Source organism: Rousettus aegyptiacus, unplaced genomic scaffold, assembly GCF_014176215.1.
Source record: "Rousettus aegyptiacus isolate mRouAeg1 unplaced genomic scaffold, mRouAeg1.p scaffold_m13_p_1, whole genome shotgun sequence".
NCBI lineage: Eukaryota > Metazoa > Chordata > Mammalia > Chiroptera > Pteropodidae > Rousettus > Rousettus aegyptiacus.
The window spans coordinates 108,849,238-108,866,881 of record NW_023416284.1 but is presented as its reverse complement, the minus strand read 5'-3'; the positions used below and the strand labels follow the sequence as shown (position 1 = coordinate 108,866,881).

The 17,644-nt window shown below is 33.0% G+C and overlaps 1 protein-coding gene and 1 pseudogene across 1 annotated transcript in view; both read right to left on the bottom strand.

The window, feature by feature from the left end:
* HCRTR2 (hypocretin receptor 2) overlaps positions 1-17,644 on the bottom strand; it is a 107,954-nt gene that overhangs the window by 74,552 nt on the left and 15,758 nt on the right. The gene's annotated exons all lie outside the window — the stretch shown is intronic.
* Positions 6,115-6,235, bottom strand: LOC118605386 (annotated as a pseudogene).

Sequence of the window (17,644 nt, the reverse complement as noted above, 5' to 3'; positions counted from 1 at the left end):
GGATGGACTTAGAGGTTATTATGCTGAGTGAAATAAGTCAGATAAAGAAAGGTAAATAGCATATGATTTCACTTATATGTGGAATCTAAGGGACAAAAAGAATAAACTAATCAAAAACAGACCCACAAATATAGAAGACAATTTGGTGAAAGATAGAGGGGATGAGGGATTGGGGGTTTGGGAGAAAGGGATGAAGGGTTAAAAAGGTACAAATTAGTATTTGACAGATGGTCATGGAGATGGGAAACATGGCATAGGGAATGCAGTTAACATTAATATATTGGCTAGGTGGAAAACCCAAGGAGAGACGTTGCAAATAGGGGGATCGTTTTATAAACTATATAAATGTCTAACCAATGTACTGTGTACTTAAAACTAATGAAAAGAGAGAGAGAGTGCTAACAGATAAGGAAAAGAATAAAAAATACAGGAGGAATTTTTTTTTAAATGTATCAATGTCTCCAATTCCTCTCCTATTCTCTCTCGAATCCACTCACTTATTCTTCCCCCACCCCATTACTATACCGGAAACATTCTCCTTAAGGTCATTAAAGATATTCACAGTGCTAACTCCCATGACCCATTCTCATTCCACATCTTACTTGACATTAGTAGCATTTGACAGAGCTGATTATTCTCTTCTTAAAAGTTAGGAATCTTGGCTCCCTTAGTTTCTTCTCCACTGGTCATTCTGTCTCCTCTCATGTTTCTTTGTTTTTCTAATATTTATTGAAGTACTCAACATCTTAATCTTTGTTTTTATTTTATTTTTGAATTTTTTTAAATTAATTAATTTATTTTTTATGGTGACATTGGTTAACGAAATCCAGTAAGTTTCTGCTGTAAACTTTAACAGTAAAACATATGTACATTCACACTGTGTTCACCTCCTACAGTTAGATTTCTTTCTGGCACCACAAATTTGACCTCCTTTACCCCATCTAATTCTCTCTTCCTCACCACACCCCTTACCCTCTGGTAACCGCTAGTCTATAGTCCATGTCCATGAGTCTCTGTTTGTCCTGTTCATTTGTTGCTTTTAGGTTTATATCCCACATATAAGTGATATCATGTGATTTTCAACTTTTTCCTTCTGGCTTATTTTGCTTATCATGATTGTCTTGAGGTTCATCTAGATTGTTGCAAATGGCAGTATTTTATTTCTCCTTATGGCTGATTAATATTCCATTATATATATGTACCACAGTTCCTTTGCCAGTCATTTATCATTGGACACTTCAGTTGCTTCCATGTTCTGGCCACCGTGAATAATGCTCCTATGAATATCCATGTGCAAATATCTTTTCAAATGAGTTTTCAGGTCTTTGGGGTAAATACCCAGTATAGGGATTGCTGGATCATATGGTAGATCAGTTCTTAGATTTTTGAGGAACCTCCATACTATTTTCCATAGTGGCTGTGACAATTTGTAGTCTCACCAGCAGTGTATGAGGGTTCCTTTTTCTCCACATCGACTCCAACATTTGTGATGACTTGTCGTGTTGATAATAGCTATTCTAACAGGCGTGAGATGGTATCTCATTGTGATTTTGATTTGCATTTCCCTAATAACTAGTGATGTTGAGCATCTTTTCATATATTTGTTGGCCATTTGTATGTCTTCTTGGGAGAAGTCTGTTTAGGTCCTCTGCCCCTTTTTTGATTAGATTGTTTTGTTGTTGTTGTTGTTGTTATTGAGCTGTATAAGGTCTTCGTATATTTTGGATATTAGGTCCTTATTGGAGGAGTTGCTTGCAAGCGTATTTCCCCATTCAGATGGTTGTCTCTTTACCTTGTTGATAGTTTCTTTTGCTGTGCAGAAGCTTTTAAGTTTGATGTAGTCTCATTCATTTATTTTTGCTTTTACTTCCCTTGCCTTTGAGGTCAAATTCATAAAATCCTCTTTAAGTCCAAGGTCCTTGAATTTAGTTTCTATGTTTTCTTCTTTGTATTTTATTGTTTCAGGTCTTATATGCTGGTCCTTAATCCATTTTGAGTTAATTTTGATGTGTGGTGATAAACAACAGTCTAGTTTCATTCTTTTGCAGGTGGCTTTCTAGTTTTCCCAGCACCATTTATTGACAAGGCTTTTCTTTCTCCATTGCATGTTTTTGGCTTCTTTGTCAAAAATTATTTGCCCATATAAACATGGGTTTATTTCTGGACTCTTGATTCTGTTCCACTGCTCTGTGCATCTGTTTTTCTGCCAATTTCGTGCTGTTTTGATTATTGTCACTTTGCAATAAAGTTTGAAGTCAGGCAAAGTGATGCCTCCAGCCTCATTCTTTTTTCTTACGATGGCTTTGACAATTTTGGGTTTTTTGTGCTTCCATACAAATCTGGGGATTTTTTGTTCTTTAAAAAAAAATGCCAATGGGATTTTGATGAGGATTGAATTAAATCTGTATAATGTTTTAGGTACATCCTAGTCTTTGGATATTTTCTTTTCTTTATCTATATTCACCTCCTTAGTGATCTCATCCAGACTCATCACTAACTACCAAATATCTGCTAATGTCTCCCAAATATATACCTCAGCTTGGACTTCTCTACTAAACTTTACTCTCATATGTTTAAGTACTTACTTGGCTTCTCTACTTGGATATATAATAGCAATCTCAAATTCGAATAGCTGAAAATAAAATTTGGATATTCTTGAATTCAAACTCTCTGAAATTCAAGTTTCCACTTACTTAGGATAACATTGGTGACATTCCTGAATTCTCATATTCCCCCCACACTCTTCTCTCTCTTTCTTTCTCTCTTTCTCTCATCTTCTACAATCTATTTGTCAACAAATTCTGATGCTCAGCTATCAAAATATGTTCATCCAGAGTGTAATCATTCTCATTATCTTCATTGCTCCCACCTTGACTCAAGCTACTACGCTCTCTTCTATATCATTACAATAGCCTACAAAGTGTTTCCCTCCTTCTACTCTTGGCCTCAGTCTCAGCTCAGGTTCCTCTAGAATTAAAATATTCAAGCAAATTTAATTTGTTTGAAAATTGTTTCTTAAAAACACTGCTAAGAAGTAAAAAAGTAAGGTTGGAAGAGGAGAAAATTAATAAAATTTATGTCATGAAGCAAGATACCACTGTCAGTAACTTGAGCTTAATTAAGAGTGGACCCTCACAGTAATACTGTAGAACACACATGTCAGAGTTATCCCTCCAAGGAGGGAGAGATAGCTGGGATATTTATCCACCAACTACCATGAGTCATAGGTTGAGAGTGTTTCTGGTCTGTGCTCCACAGCACTATAAGTCTGTTAGATACGTGGGAAGATTAGGCTCTTACAGCCCTATGAGAGCATAGAAAAAATCTTCATGGAAAAAGTCACAAATATGGAAGTCAGGCTAGAGAGCTAAGCACTGAGCAGATAAGATAGAATCAATCTGATATATGTATTTACTATTTATTTTCAACCCAACTACAGAGAGATCCTGTGAAATGTAAATCAGATCATTCACTTTTCTGCTCAAAAGCTTCTAATGGATTCCCATCTCCCTTGGAGAGAAAAAAAAAATAAGTTCTAACAATGGCTTACAAGTTCTTATCAGATAGATATTCCATATGGTCCCCAACTATATTTCTCTTCCGTGCTGCTAACTCCTTACTTTTGCTCATATACACTGCATATAATTCTACAACAGGGCTTTTGCGCTAGCTGTTTCTTTCTTGGAATTTTTTTTTTCTAGGATAACTGCATGTTTTTATTCCTTCCCTTTTGAGGATATTTGCTCAAATGTCACTTTTTCAGTGAACACTATTTTGATTAGCTAGTCATAAAGTGAGACCACATCCACCAGGCATTCCCTAACTTCTCTCCCATTTTTTTTTCATAGCACTTGTTCATTTTTCTGCTTGTTCATTTTTTTTTTTTTTTAGCCTGTGTACTTACAATACAACTGGCACATGATAGGCCCACAAGGGAAAAACAAAAACAAAAAAACCCAAACCATGACTACAGTATTGAATACTATTGAATATCATTGCTTAATAAGAGAGACAGTGAATAAACAGGAAAAAATAAACTGTTTCTCAAGCTTTGAGCTATGTATGTTGTCAAATGAGTTCTTATAGATAGGACAAAGGACAAATTTCTATTCTTGAGAGAAATTTTCCTTTATACACTCATATATAGAGAAAATGTAAAGGTTATGGCGCACAGTTTATTTCTTTATAGAGGCAATTTTAGAGATGAGGTTTAGGGTATCTTGACTTAATTATGTTTCCAATTCTAATTTTGACACATCAATAAAACCTGAAGAATTCTGAATAATTAAAAGTGACTATTCATTTTAAACCCGTTGTTTTTACATTATTAAAGCTTTTGACAAGACTTTATCCAGAGAAAAGTAATTTCATGAAAATAGCTCGGATCCTGAAGTCAGATATGTAGATGTAAGGCAAAGATGATGAAGGCTAGGATTCAGATTAACTGTTTCTTTAATGGAGGTCTATCACTTTCACAAAAAGAAGGCATCTTTTACTTAGGGATATTCAATAAATACTTTCCAATGGGATTGGATTTTGTAAATAAGAAAAAAAAAATGTTAGCAGGAAGAGGTGAAGGGGGAAAAAAACAGATCTATGTAGTTAGTATTATTTTCTGCCTCAATAGCAAAAACAGAAATGAAAGTAAAAAATGTATATTATTCAGATTATCAAAGCCTTGGGCTCTCATATAACCTTAAATTTACTTCTGCTGTGACTATAGAAACTTTTCTCTCATTATTTAATATTATTTTATCTCATTATTTTCTAATATTAGATTTTTAAAATTGCATCTTGAATAAATTAATTACTTAGATTTTTGGTCAAAAAACTTTTCAAAATCAACAAAAATAATATTCATATTGTAAATTTTACCAATAGACGATATTAATAGTAGATGTTTCTGGCTTACTTTCTAGATACTTGTTGTAAAATTTCAGCTTGTGAAATTAAATAATCTGGTTGGAACTAGGTTAGCCCAAAATTTTCTTGAAGTATAGACTATTAAGTGAACATAGGTAGGAGGTAAAAATGTAACTCTTAAATTTATATAAATTCCTCCTAAGTATTGTATATGTCATCTGTGGGTTTATTTATGCTCATAAAAAATAAGGTTTGCCTTGCCTTTTCTTCTGCTACTAATAAATAAATGTAGCTAAGCAAGAAAAAAATAATGTATTATGTTTCCTATTTAATAGTATATTTATAAATGCACAAAAAAATCACCAAAAATTATCTCATTTTTTCTCATTAGAAATTAGAATTTTGTCATTAAAATTTACTTCTGGAATTTCACATACATGTGGCTTTGAAGTGAACATTTGTGTATTTTGATATACCTTCTCTAAGCTTTCTGTTCATGATTACCTAAATAATTAGTGTGACCTAAACAGAGAGAAAAGAGAACAGCAAAGGTCTAAGACTGAATGGAATTTTACTAATTGCATCACTGCTGCAGCTAGATAGAGGTTTTTGGACTACATGCGCTTCTTTGCCTAAAGGAGAATGGGACAAATGGCACCAAGGAAGACAAAGTCTGATACATCTGCTCTGCCTGCATATAATTCCAAGATATAAGGAGCTTCAGTGACCGAGGGAGAAAGAGGATGGTCAACCTCTAAAATTTTAGAAAACTTACTAAAACATGTTTACCCTAATTGCTATTCTTATCAGCTCAATTCTTTCTCTACCTATACAAGCATGCAACATGAAGGCAAAGAGAAAGAAGATGGAATTCTTATTTATACAAGTAAAAAAGTACAAATGTTGGTCAAGCAAGGGAGAGAGAAGAAGGATCAATGTTTGCTGAATGAACCAATCTTTTAAATCTTTCGGATCAACTTTATTTCAAGAATTAATAACTGATGCTAATTCTAGTTAAGTTAGAATATCTCACACTTTGTAAAGAAAAGACCAATATTAGCCTGGAAAGTTGGCCTTACAGATTTTATAAATTTAGATAGGTGCTCTGCTCATAAACTTGACATTGTGAATTGAATTTGAGAAGGAGAAGGTGCCAGCACTCAAGCTGGCAGGAAGGTAACACTTCTGAAATTTACCATTAGGAATGCCTGAATATCACTCCATGAATTTTATTTTATTTTATTTTTTTAATGCCTACACAGAACCTGGTATTCCTAGGTGGTCTCCCATCCAAGTACTAACCAGGCCTGCCCCTGCTTAGCTTCTGAGATCAGACGAGATCGCACATGTTCAGGGTGGCATGGCCATAGACTTCACTCTGTGAATTTTAAAAAGGAATGATAAAGTGGAGAGGAAAGAAGGAGACATAAGTAATAGAAAGAAAGAGAGAGAGAGAGAGAGAGAGAGAGAGAGAGAGAGAGAGAGAGAGAGAGAAAGAGAAAGAGAGAGAAAGAAAGAAAGAGAGAAAGAGAGAAAGAAAGAAAAGAAGAAAGAAAGAAAGAAAGAAAGAAAGAAAGAAAGAAAGAAAGAAAGAAAGAAGAAAGAAAGAAAGAAAGAAAGAAAGACTTAAAAACAGGGCAGAGTTAAAAATTATTCTAAGAAACAGATACAAATTTTGGGAAACATTTTGCTTTCCAAAGTTTTTTTAACAATGGAAGAGTACGATGATCTCTCTGGAAGAGTAAGGACTCATAAATGAGGTAAGATAAAGGCAGAAAACAAAAGGTAGATAGATGAATTAAAAATAAAAGACTATGATGAGATTTGAGTTTCCAGGGGAAAATTTAAAAGACACATTTGAGGCACTAGAAAGTAGAACCAACACTGTGCAGAGAAATGTACTAGATAGAGTTCAGGAGAAAAAGAGAATGAGATAAAACTATATAAGAGAAGGTAATAGAACACACAGTTTAAGAATTATACACACTATTAAGAAAACTTAGCGCTAAACATCAAAAATTACTCTATAGATTTTAATTTTGAGAGCAGGATCAAGGAAATTATAAAGAGATATATGGAATCATGAAAAATTATAATCAAGGCAGAAAGAGAAAGAAGAGTGCATCTCTTTACTAAATAATAGATACATTTAAAAACAACCACTGTAGAATTAAGCTTGCAAGTCCCACTTTCAAAATCACTAAAATAGATTTTAGGAAACAAACAAGAAAACAATCAAGCACAAAAAAATGTAGTAAAATTGATAAAGGAGCATTTTAAGATAGAGAATACAAATAGTTAAAGAACATCTCTATTCAGCTAAAATTTTTACAAAAGGATCATAAATGATAATCATTTTCATCTAGATTGCTGCAATCGGAGTGGATCTTCCAGGTGGAGAAATTAGATGGATGGGAACGTTAACGTGGTGCAGTGAGTGGGAGAGTCCAGTTTTGTCGGGCACCAAAGATCAATAATTAACCACCGCTATGCTCATTCATGTTCATAGCACAAAATGTAGATTTTTAAAAATGTATTCATTCAAGTCTCAAACACATTGAGAGTACACGGTGAATTAATAATGTTGTGATGGATTTAGATTTTTGAGTGACTAAATCTTTCTTTTATGAATTTTTCATTTCATTCACAGAAACAGAAGAGAAACCTGGAATTTTGATATACTTTTCTCACATCATCAATTATAGTAAATGTTTTTTTCCTAGCTTTAAATTATCCCCTAATTATATCTTCTCGTTAATTTTTTGAAATAAAACAAATGTAATTATTTTAAAATGAAGCAAAGAGACATTGAACACTATTATCCTTAAATGCATAATTGCATTTTGTATTTGCCTTCCCTGTTGCTTAAAAAAAAATAGTTAGAATGTATTACTAGGAAAATCAGTCTAATGTATAAATTTGAGTATGTGTACTCAGCGTGGATAGATTAGGAAAAGAAAGAAGATAACTTCACAGACTAAAAGTAATATATTCTTAAATAGTTACAAAGAAAACAAAGTCATGAGTCAACTTTTCCTAGCAAGCACCTACAATGCCCAAGATAGAAGGCCACTATTTACATTCCTGAAAATATTCAATTCTTTCCTTTCTAAACATCTTTAGTTAAGTAGAAATCAAATTTTCAAGATGTTGATCAATCCCCAAATCTGACATGTTGCATTTAAAAAATGGCCAAAACTATAATACCCTTATTCCTAAAATTAGAAGGTTGGGCTAGAAATTAATGAAGGAAAACTCTTCCTCGAAATCAGTGGTAGACATTTGCGATTTCCTTTTTTTCCTTTAAGAGTAATCTGATTTTTCTTTTGCAGAACCCCGCCAAGCCTTCAATTCTTTATATAAATGCCTCCAGTGGCGTTTTTGAGTGTGGGCATCATTTAGAGCTGGGCAAGCAACTCATAATTTCAATTTAGTCACGATTAGTTGAGTGTGGCAACCTGACTCAAACAAAATCAACTAGGTTCAATCTAAACTAATCCTAGAATTTAGGCTTGAGCAATCAAAAGAAAAAGGAGAACTCTTCAATTGACGTTGATTCTAATATGCTGTAGGCCTAGAGTTGTCAGTAGCTGTCTTGTCACAAGAAGCTTGAAAATGAAGCCACAGAGGGAAAAGTATCTGGTGTTGGAGACAGACCAGATCCAGATGGCAGTATTGGAACTATTGAATCCAGGTGTCTTTGAAATACAATCTGGATTTTTCAGTTCCTTGAGCCCGTTACACCTGCCCCCTGCACCCCGCCCTACCTCAAGACACGCATTTATTTATTTTTTGTTAAGCTAGTTATTTTGTGTCTTGTTACTTACAGCAGAACAAATCTTGGGTTATAAAATAGTCCTAAGATCCTGATTCCTCATTGCTATTTCTGATTCATTATCTAAATGCAGTGAGGAAAGTCGGAAGAGACTGAAGCAAAGCAGTGATGCTCAGAAAACTAGTGGATGCTAAGAAAGGCTATGAATTAGGTTTGGAATTATGGTTGGGGTTAGGGCAGGATCTATAAGTTAGAATTAGAAGTAGGTTTGAAGTTAATGTTAAAGTTAGAGTTAGAGATAGTGTTGGGGTTAATTTTAAAGTTAGAGTAAGAATTAAGTTTGGTGTTAGTTTTAGAATTAGAAGTAAGATTAAAGATAGACTTGGGATTAATGATAGTCTAGGATTAGAGAATAGTTTGGGGTTAGTTTGAGACTTAAAATTACTGTTAAATATGGGGTTGTGTGTAGTATTAGGGTTGGGGTATAGATAAGGGTTGGGGTTACTTTTAGGATTACAGTTATTGATAGTTATAGGATTAGGGTTACAGGTAGGATTTGGGTTTTTGCTACATCTAAATTTTGCAATAAATTTCACATTAGGTTTAGGATTAGATGTAGTTTGCAGTTAAAGTGGGATTAGAGGTAGGCCTGAGTTTTTTTGTAAGGGTTAAAGGTAAATTTGGGATTAACTATAGGTTTAAGTTTACAATTTGAGTTAGATTCAGGGTTAGTGTTAGCATTAGCATAAGAAAAGGAGTTAGGATTATTTTTAGGGGTATGGTTTGAGGCAGGTTTGGGTTAAGGTTAGGATTATAATTAGAATTAGAGATAGGTTTGAGATTAGTTTAGAGTTAGGGTTATAGATAATGTTAGAGATTGGGTTGGTGCCAATATTATGGTTAGGATTATAGGTAGAATTGAGATTAGTGAAAGGGTTGTGGTGCAAGATCAGGTTGTGTTTAGCTGTAGACTCTGAATTGGAGTTACATTTAAGGCTATATTTCATTTCAGGGTTTGAGTTAGGAATGGGAATTGAAATTTGGGTAATTGTTAGGGTCTGAGGTAGGTTTGGGGTTAGAATGCTGGGGCAGGTTGAAGTTTGGGTTATAATTAGAGATAAATTTGAGGTTAAGATTATGGTTAGGTTAGTGCTATGTTTAGGGTAAATGTTACGGATATGGTTAGAGGTAGGTTTAGAGGTAGGTTTGAGGTTAGTGTTAGTGTTAGGGCTTGAGTTAGAAATATAGTTGGTGTTAATTTTATTATTGGATATATAGAAAGAATTGTAGTTATGTTTTAGAGGTAAAGTTGAGTCTAGCTTTACAGTTGGTTTTCACATCAAAGATAGGGTGGATGGAGTTATGGCTATAACAGAATCAGAGTTAGTCTTGGAGTTAGTATTAGGTTAGGTTGAGACATAAAGTTAATGTTAGGGTACAGTTATGGCTATAGAAAGGACAAGGTTTATTGTTTGTGTTAAGGAATGGTTCAACTTAAAGGTAGGTTTGAGGTTCTTGAGGGAACAACATACTCCTTGACTAATTTAGTCAGGTCTTGCTGGAGGCCCACCCAGGCTACAAACATATATATCATCTTTATCATTCCAGTTAGAGAAGAAAAATCTCTGTGGAGTATAAACTATGTCAGAGAATAAAGGTCATCAGAGCTTACTTTTCTTCTCCATTTTTTCCTTTTTTTTTTTTTTCTTTTACTCTCATTTTCTCTCTCCTTCCTTCTCACTACCTGCATAATGCAGAGTGGTTTCAGTTTTAATCAGTACTTCGCAGTACAACTATTTCAACCTAATCAATGTAAACAAAGTAAATTTCATGTACCTGGGAGGAAGTGGTCTAATTAGAGGGATTCCAACAATATCATTAGGGTTCTCTCCATTTATTGGTCTATATCTCTGGTCTAATTCTCCTACCAGAGATAATTTTCTTTTATGTGGGAAAGTGGAGGATCTTAGAGATCTTTGGGTCTGATCATCCCAAATAGCAAAACTTAGGTAATAAATGTGCATTTATCTCCCATAAGTGATATGCAAAATCCAACAAACTCTAGATATTTCCGTTTGCCAAGTGCTATGATTAGGGGACAGAAATAATTGATTCTTTCTGTCTCTGCTCCTGAGAAGTGGAGGAAGGAATGGTGGGGGAGTTGTAGGGGGTGGTTCTGTGATTTATATATTTTTTCTTCTCTCCACCACATTTACATGGAATGGCAAAGGGACAGTTTCCTAAAGGAAGAGGTAATGTTGATTTGTGAAAAACAGATGTGGTTGTTGGGAAGACAAAAAGCAGTAGGCATATATCACAGATCCTTATGCTATAGTGAAATTTTAAATGGACATTTTAAGCATTTTTGAGATATACAGGACTGTATTCCTTTTTATATTTTGTATTCCTTCTAATTTGATATTCCAGTTCTCTCTGATTTTAAGCTATTTCCTCTAGTTTTATCTTTAGCAGGTGTCTAGAATACCTTAATACAACATTTTCCTCCTACATTTCAAAATATTGTTAGTCTTCAATTCATATTAGTATGCTTTCCCTTTCATTTTATTATTGTGTGTGTGTGTGTGTGTGTGTGATATTTCCCTCCCTGAAGTGTTTTATATTGTAATGTTTCTGTCTTTTAAAAAAAAGTCAATATCCATGATTTTTCATGTTCCCTTCATTTATGCTTTCTGTTCTATATCGTTACTGGGTATTCTCTATAGTTATTCTTTTGTCTTTCTGCCCTGTCATTCTGAAGGTGCAGTGTTTGACAGAGGGAAAGCGGGGAGGGAGAGAGGTGGATAAGGGTAAAAGGGGTAGAATATATGGTGACAGAAGGAAATTCGACTTCAGCTGGTGAACACATAATGCAATAGACATATAACTTATTATTGAATTGTACACTTGAAAACATATAATATTATTAACCAATGTCACCCCAATAAATTAATAAAACAGAGAATGAGTTGTAATATGAATGCACATATTTAAAATGCATTCTATTTTTTTACTATTGTTCAAAAATAGTGTTATTCTTTTTTAAAGGGAAGTTATAGTTACTTAACAGCATAAAATGTTTTCCCTTATTTAGAATTTTAAATAAACAAACTTATAAAAAAAAACTGTTTCCAATAATATGATATGCATCCTTAATTGCAAATAAGCAAAACCTAAGCCTTTAAATGAGCTATAAAAATTCTCAGTCTTTAATTGGATTGTTTGTTTTTTCATTGTGGAGTTGTATGAATTCTTTATATATTTTGGATATTAGCCCATTATTGGAGACATCATTTGCAAATATCTTCTTGAATTCAGTTGGTTTCCTCTTTGTTTTGCTGATGGTTTCTTTTGCTGCACAGAAGCTTTTTAGTTTGATATAGTCTTATTTATTTATTTTTGCTTTTACTTCTCTTGCCTTTGAGGTCAAATTCATAAAATCTTCTCTAAATTCAAGGCTTATGAGTTTAGTACCTATGTTTTCTTCTATGCAATTTATTGTTTCATGTTTCATGTCTTTGATCTATTTTGAGTTAATTTTTGGTGTATGATGACAGATAAAAGTCTAGTTTTATTCTTTTGTATGGGGCTTTTCAAACAATCCAATTAAAAAATGAGCAGAGGACCTGTATAGACACTGCTCCTAAGAAGACATACAAATGGTCAATTGACATATGAAAAGATGCTCAATTTCCCTAGCTATTAGGGACATGCAAATCCAAAGTTATTAAAAGATACCACTTCATACCTATTAGAATGGCTATCATCAACAGGACAAGTAATAAGTGTTGGAGAGGCCGTGGGGAAAAAGAAACCCTCATGCACAGCTGGTGAGAATGTAAATTGTTACAGTCACTATGGAAAACAGTATGGAAGTGTCTTGAAAAATTAAGAATAGAATTACCATATGATCCGGCTATCCCCCTTCTGCGTATCTACCCTCAAAATTTGAAAACATGTATCCATAAAGATATATGCACCCTGATGTTCATTGCAGCATTATTCACGGTAGCCAAGACATGGAAACAACTAAGTGTTCTTTGATAGGTAATTGGATAAAGAAAATGTGGAACATATATACAATGGACTATCACTCAGCCATAAGATGAAAACTGCCATTTGTGGCTGCATGGATGGATCTTGAGAGATTATTATGCTAAGCGAAATAATTTAGAAAGAAAAAGCGGAGAACCACATAACTTCACTCATATGTGGGATATAAAATGGAAAGGAACAAATGGACAAAAGAAACAAACAAAAACACAGACACAGACAATAGTGTAATGGTTACCAGAGGGTAAGCGGGGAAGGTGAAGGTAGATAAGATAAAGAGGGTCAAATATATGGTGATGGAAGTAAATTTAACTTTGGGTGGTGAGACATAATATGTTATAGATTTGATGTATTATCTAATTGTATTCTTAAGATCTATATAATTTTTTAACCAATGTCACCTCAATAAATTTAATTAAGAAAAAAGAAATTCCCATTTTAAGATTTATAAGATTCTATTCCCCTTTCTAATAATGTTAAGTCAATAACACAAATGTAGAAGATACTGTCCTTTTAACTCAACTACTTATAACTATGGAAAATAAAGTAAATTTAGACAAATGAAACAAAAACCTTATGTAAGTCATTGTTTTTAAATCTGTTATGAAAAGAATAAAACTTTGCCCAGTGTTACAGGGGCAGATAATCAACTTGAGATTTTTCACTCATTTATGTTCCATTGCTGAAGTGACAAGTTAAGAACCAGTCTGAGGGAAGCAATTGAGAAGGAAAGGACATGTGAAATCAGAAAGCAAATGGTATTAGCATTCCTTAATGGAATTTACTCTGTGGTACTATAGTTCTACATTGATGAAATTAATGATGCTAACTTTAAATAACTTATTTTTAAAAATTAGGTTAAAAGAAAATAATAATAAAATGGCCCAACTATTACATTTGATAGGTAATTTGGAGATAATGAATGATACTTTATCAAGTCTCATAGATAAACAAGAGGATGGGATAGGGACAGTGGCAATTCCTCCATAAACTATGGTTTGCCAGAGAGACGGATGAATAAATCCCAAGGTTTGCTTCTTGAAGTGGAAGAGAAAAAAAATTTTTCAAGGACAAAGACTTTTTTTTTTGTCATTCTCAGGATACTAAAAATTGGAGGTGGCAAAATTTTACCATTTGTACTCTGCCTCAATAGCATTTTTTGCTTTATCTTTTGTTCCTTCTCCTACTCACTTCTTTGATGCTCTGGTCTCTCATGTTAATGTTGCCTTCTCATTATATAACCTAACTTTATGCATAAGATCCTATATTTCAGTACACTATTCATATCTATTTAATAGTAGATACCACAATGTATTTTTATTTAATATATTGCATTTCTTTTCTTTTTAGGAGACTATTAACTTCTTGAGGAAAATTATGATATCTTTTTTGATCTTTGTGCTTTCTAGTGTCAAAAATAGTGCGTGGCAATAAATAGATATGGGATGCTGAAATTTTCTCTTGAGAAAATGGTAGTTCATGATCTTCCAAACTAATCTGTCCTTGTGACCTTACAATCATTATCCAGAAACCCTCAGTAAATTTTCTTCACTTCTTAAATCTCAGCACAGATATTTTCTTATACTCACACGATGATAAAAATAGAACTTTAAGCATTTAATTATAATGTTGATTATAACTGTAAAACTACAACATATATCTTATTCCTATGTTATATTCGGGGCATATAGATTAACACACAATTCTTAGAGATTTCCTGAAAAAGATGAAGACAATTAGATTTAGCAAAGAATATGTTTTATTTAAATGTTTTATTAATCAATAATTATCTTACTTCATCAATACTCTGAGTAAACAAAAAATAATAAGTTGGGATATAGTTGCAGGAAAATTGAAGATAATGGCTTTTATAATAAAAGCTAAGATAGACTCTAAATATTTTCTTAAAATGCAAATGAAAGTTTTAAATTCGAGTAGCTGGAACTGAACATGAAGGAGAATCAAATCATTCACAAGTAATGCCAATAATAACTTCTTAAAATACATATGAGTCTACCTAGTCTTTTATGTATATATGGAACATATATGAGATGTATAGGAAAAAATTTAGACTTACATATTCTAAATCTGAATTACTGTAGTCCAAAACAAAAACGTTGCTTCTCTAACCTACCACAACCAAATAGATCTCAAGTCTTATAAATCTTTCACAATATTTTTGTTAACACCTACTCTTTGGAGGTAGAATATTTGCAAACTCCAATATTTTGAAAAAAAGGGTAGGTAACCATCTGTCTGCAGTGAATTTAAATGAAGCTTGCTAGAGTCTTATGTTTCTTCCTTGTTTTCATACATAGAATTAAGGATATCTCAGTAAAAATTGCATTTCCATAATCTTAAGGTGGTCAGGCCCTTGAAGGAGAGTTTTTATTCCTTGTCTTAATCTATATTCATTCTATTTTTCAATATATTCAATATTATTGCCAAAAAGGTTTTGATGTTCTTAAAATTTCACATAATTCTATTATCTATTTTGTGTCTAACAACTTCTAATATTTATAATGAAATAATTCATACCACTAGACCTAAATCAAAGTCAGTCTTTCACATGCTTTTGTAAGGTCAAATACTTGTTACTCTCATAGAAACCCTCCAATTTTTTTCATGACATAACTGATTAACTACATTTATTATGTATGCCAATATAGATAGATAGATGATAGATAGATAGATAGATGAATTGATTGATTGATTGATTTTGTCTAATGGTCAAGGGACACACAGTAAAAGGAAGTAAATTTCATTTTAATTGTGAAATAATGACTTCATATAGAAAATTATAAATTAGAAAATACAGAAAAAACCTTTGCACTACTCATTCCATTTTTCTATTTTCCTCTAGAATTTTCCTTAATCTTTGCATTACTAATTCTGTATGCAGTGAATCCTTATTATGCCAGACTTCTGAAATACCTTTTTTTGGTAAAGTTGTTAAACAAAAAATGTGTACTGACTACTACAATGAAAAATTGAGCCAATATTCACACTGATACCTCTGCTTAAATGTTATATAACTATTACTTCAAAGTTTTCACCAAGAGAATGTTTGGGACTTCCACTTCAACCCTTCCTTTTTCTACTCTAACTCCTCCTACTGGTTTTTTGCTTCATTTTCTTATTTTTCTGCTTAATTCCAGTTCATAGCAGGTCTTTTTATCTTCTCTCCTCTGATAGCCCTTTGTTTATTTATTATTAAATTTATTGGGGGCAGCACTGGTTAATAAAATTATATGTAGGCTTCAAGTATACAACTCCATAAAACATTATATGTATATTACATTTGGGGACCTTATATAATAGTAGGCTTACTTTTACATTACCCTATAGCAGAGATTCTTATATTCAGTGTACTGGGGTCCTATTTTAAATGTAGATTCTAGAGTTACCACTCCCTGAAATGCTAACTCAATAGATCAGGAATGGATCCTGAAATTGAAATTTTTACCATGTACTCCATCCAGTTTATTGTTTTGCTTTTTTGATGTATGGCTCAAGGTGATCCTTTTCATGATTTAAGGAAACAGCTGTGATGATTTCACACAGGAAAAAGCCAAGAATAAAATAATAGGTAAGAAAAAATTTTCTATTCCCCTTGTAGTTCCTTCTGTAGTTTTTCATATAAATAGGGAATATGTAAAAGATATGGAGATAAAAATTGACACTAATTATAAATCATAGTTTATTTCACCTGGCTTGGCTTGTTACTTAAACTCTCAACTTTATATTCAAATGCTCACTATATACCTCTCTGTACTATCTTAAAATTAGAATATCCAACATCAAATTTGATTTTTCCTCCTTCTCTACTTCTCATCTGTTCCTCCTCAGGGTCCCATAGCTCAAGAAACAGCATCCATATTCATTTACTTGTCATGAAAATGTCAACTCCTCTCTTTCTCACACCCATATGCAATCCATCAACAAACACTATTGGTGCAATTATCAAAATATACCCTAAATATCACCACTAGAATATAAGTTTTCTAAGAGAAGGAGCTTTGTATATTTTGTTTGCTGTTACAGGCACACGATAAATATTTTTGAATCAACAAATTTATTTAGTGTCACAAAACAGGTCTTATCATTTGATGTACCTATTAAATATTTACATTTCCTTGTATGTTTTCAATTATTCCAGAAAACATAGTCTAAAGTAATTCTCACAAAAACTGTATGTATTGCTTGCCTTACTCCCCTTACTCCCTGACACACACACACACACACACACACACACACACACACACACACACACACACACACATTCTCTCTCTCTCTCAGAGTAGCAAACTAATCCTGAATGGCAGGTGGTTGATCAAGCCCAACTTGTATACATGGTTACACATGTATACTCCTCTGGCAATTCTAACTCATCCTGCTTGGCAAAATTCATCTTGGCCTCACTACTCATAGCACTTGATTCTTCTTCTCTAGTTCTTGTCTATGTTAAAAAAAAAAAACAAAAACAGAAACAAAAAAACAAAAACAACAACAACAACAAAAAACAACAACAACAAGATGATATTTTTTCTTTGGGTAAATATGTTTATTATTCAGAAGATTCTTTTCTGTTCCCATCAATTCCCTACATTTGGCGAGTTGCTAATACCTATCTCCAGACTGTCCCTATTTGTTTCATTTATTTATTTTTCCATATTCAATTTCACTACCTTGGTTTTATTCTCACAATCACTTTTCCTGGAATGTTTCAACAGGCCCCTCTCTGGTTTCCCAGTATAAGGTCTCTTCTCATAACTTCCACTCATTCTACCATTGTCCCAGAATAATCTTCCTCTTGGAGCTCTGATATATCAGAATTCATTTTTAAAGACCTCTAGAGATTTCAGACTTTTAAAAATTTGAATCTACCTTGATATAACACAACAGGTATCTGTGTGGCAGATAACCACAAAATAAAGAAGCCCATAAAATAAGCAT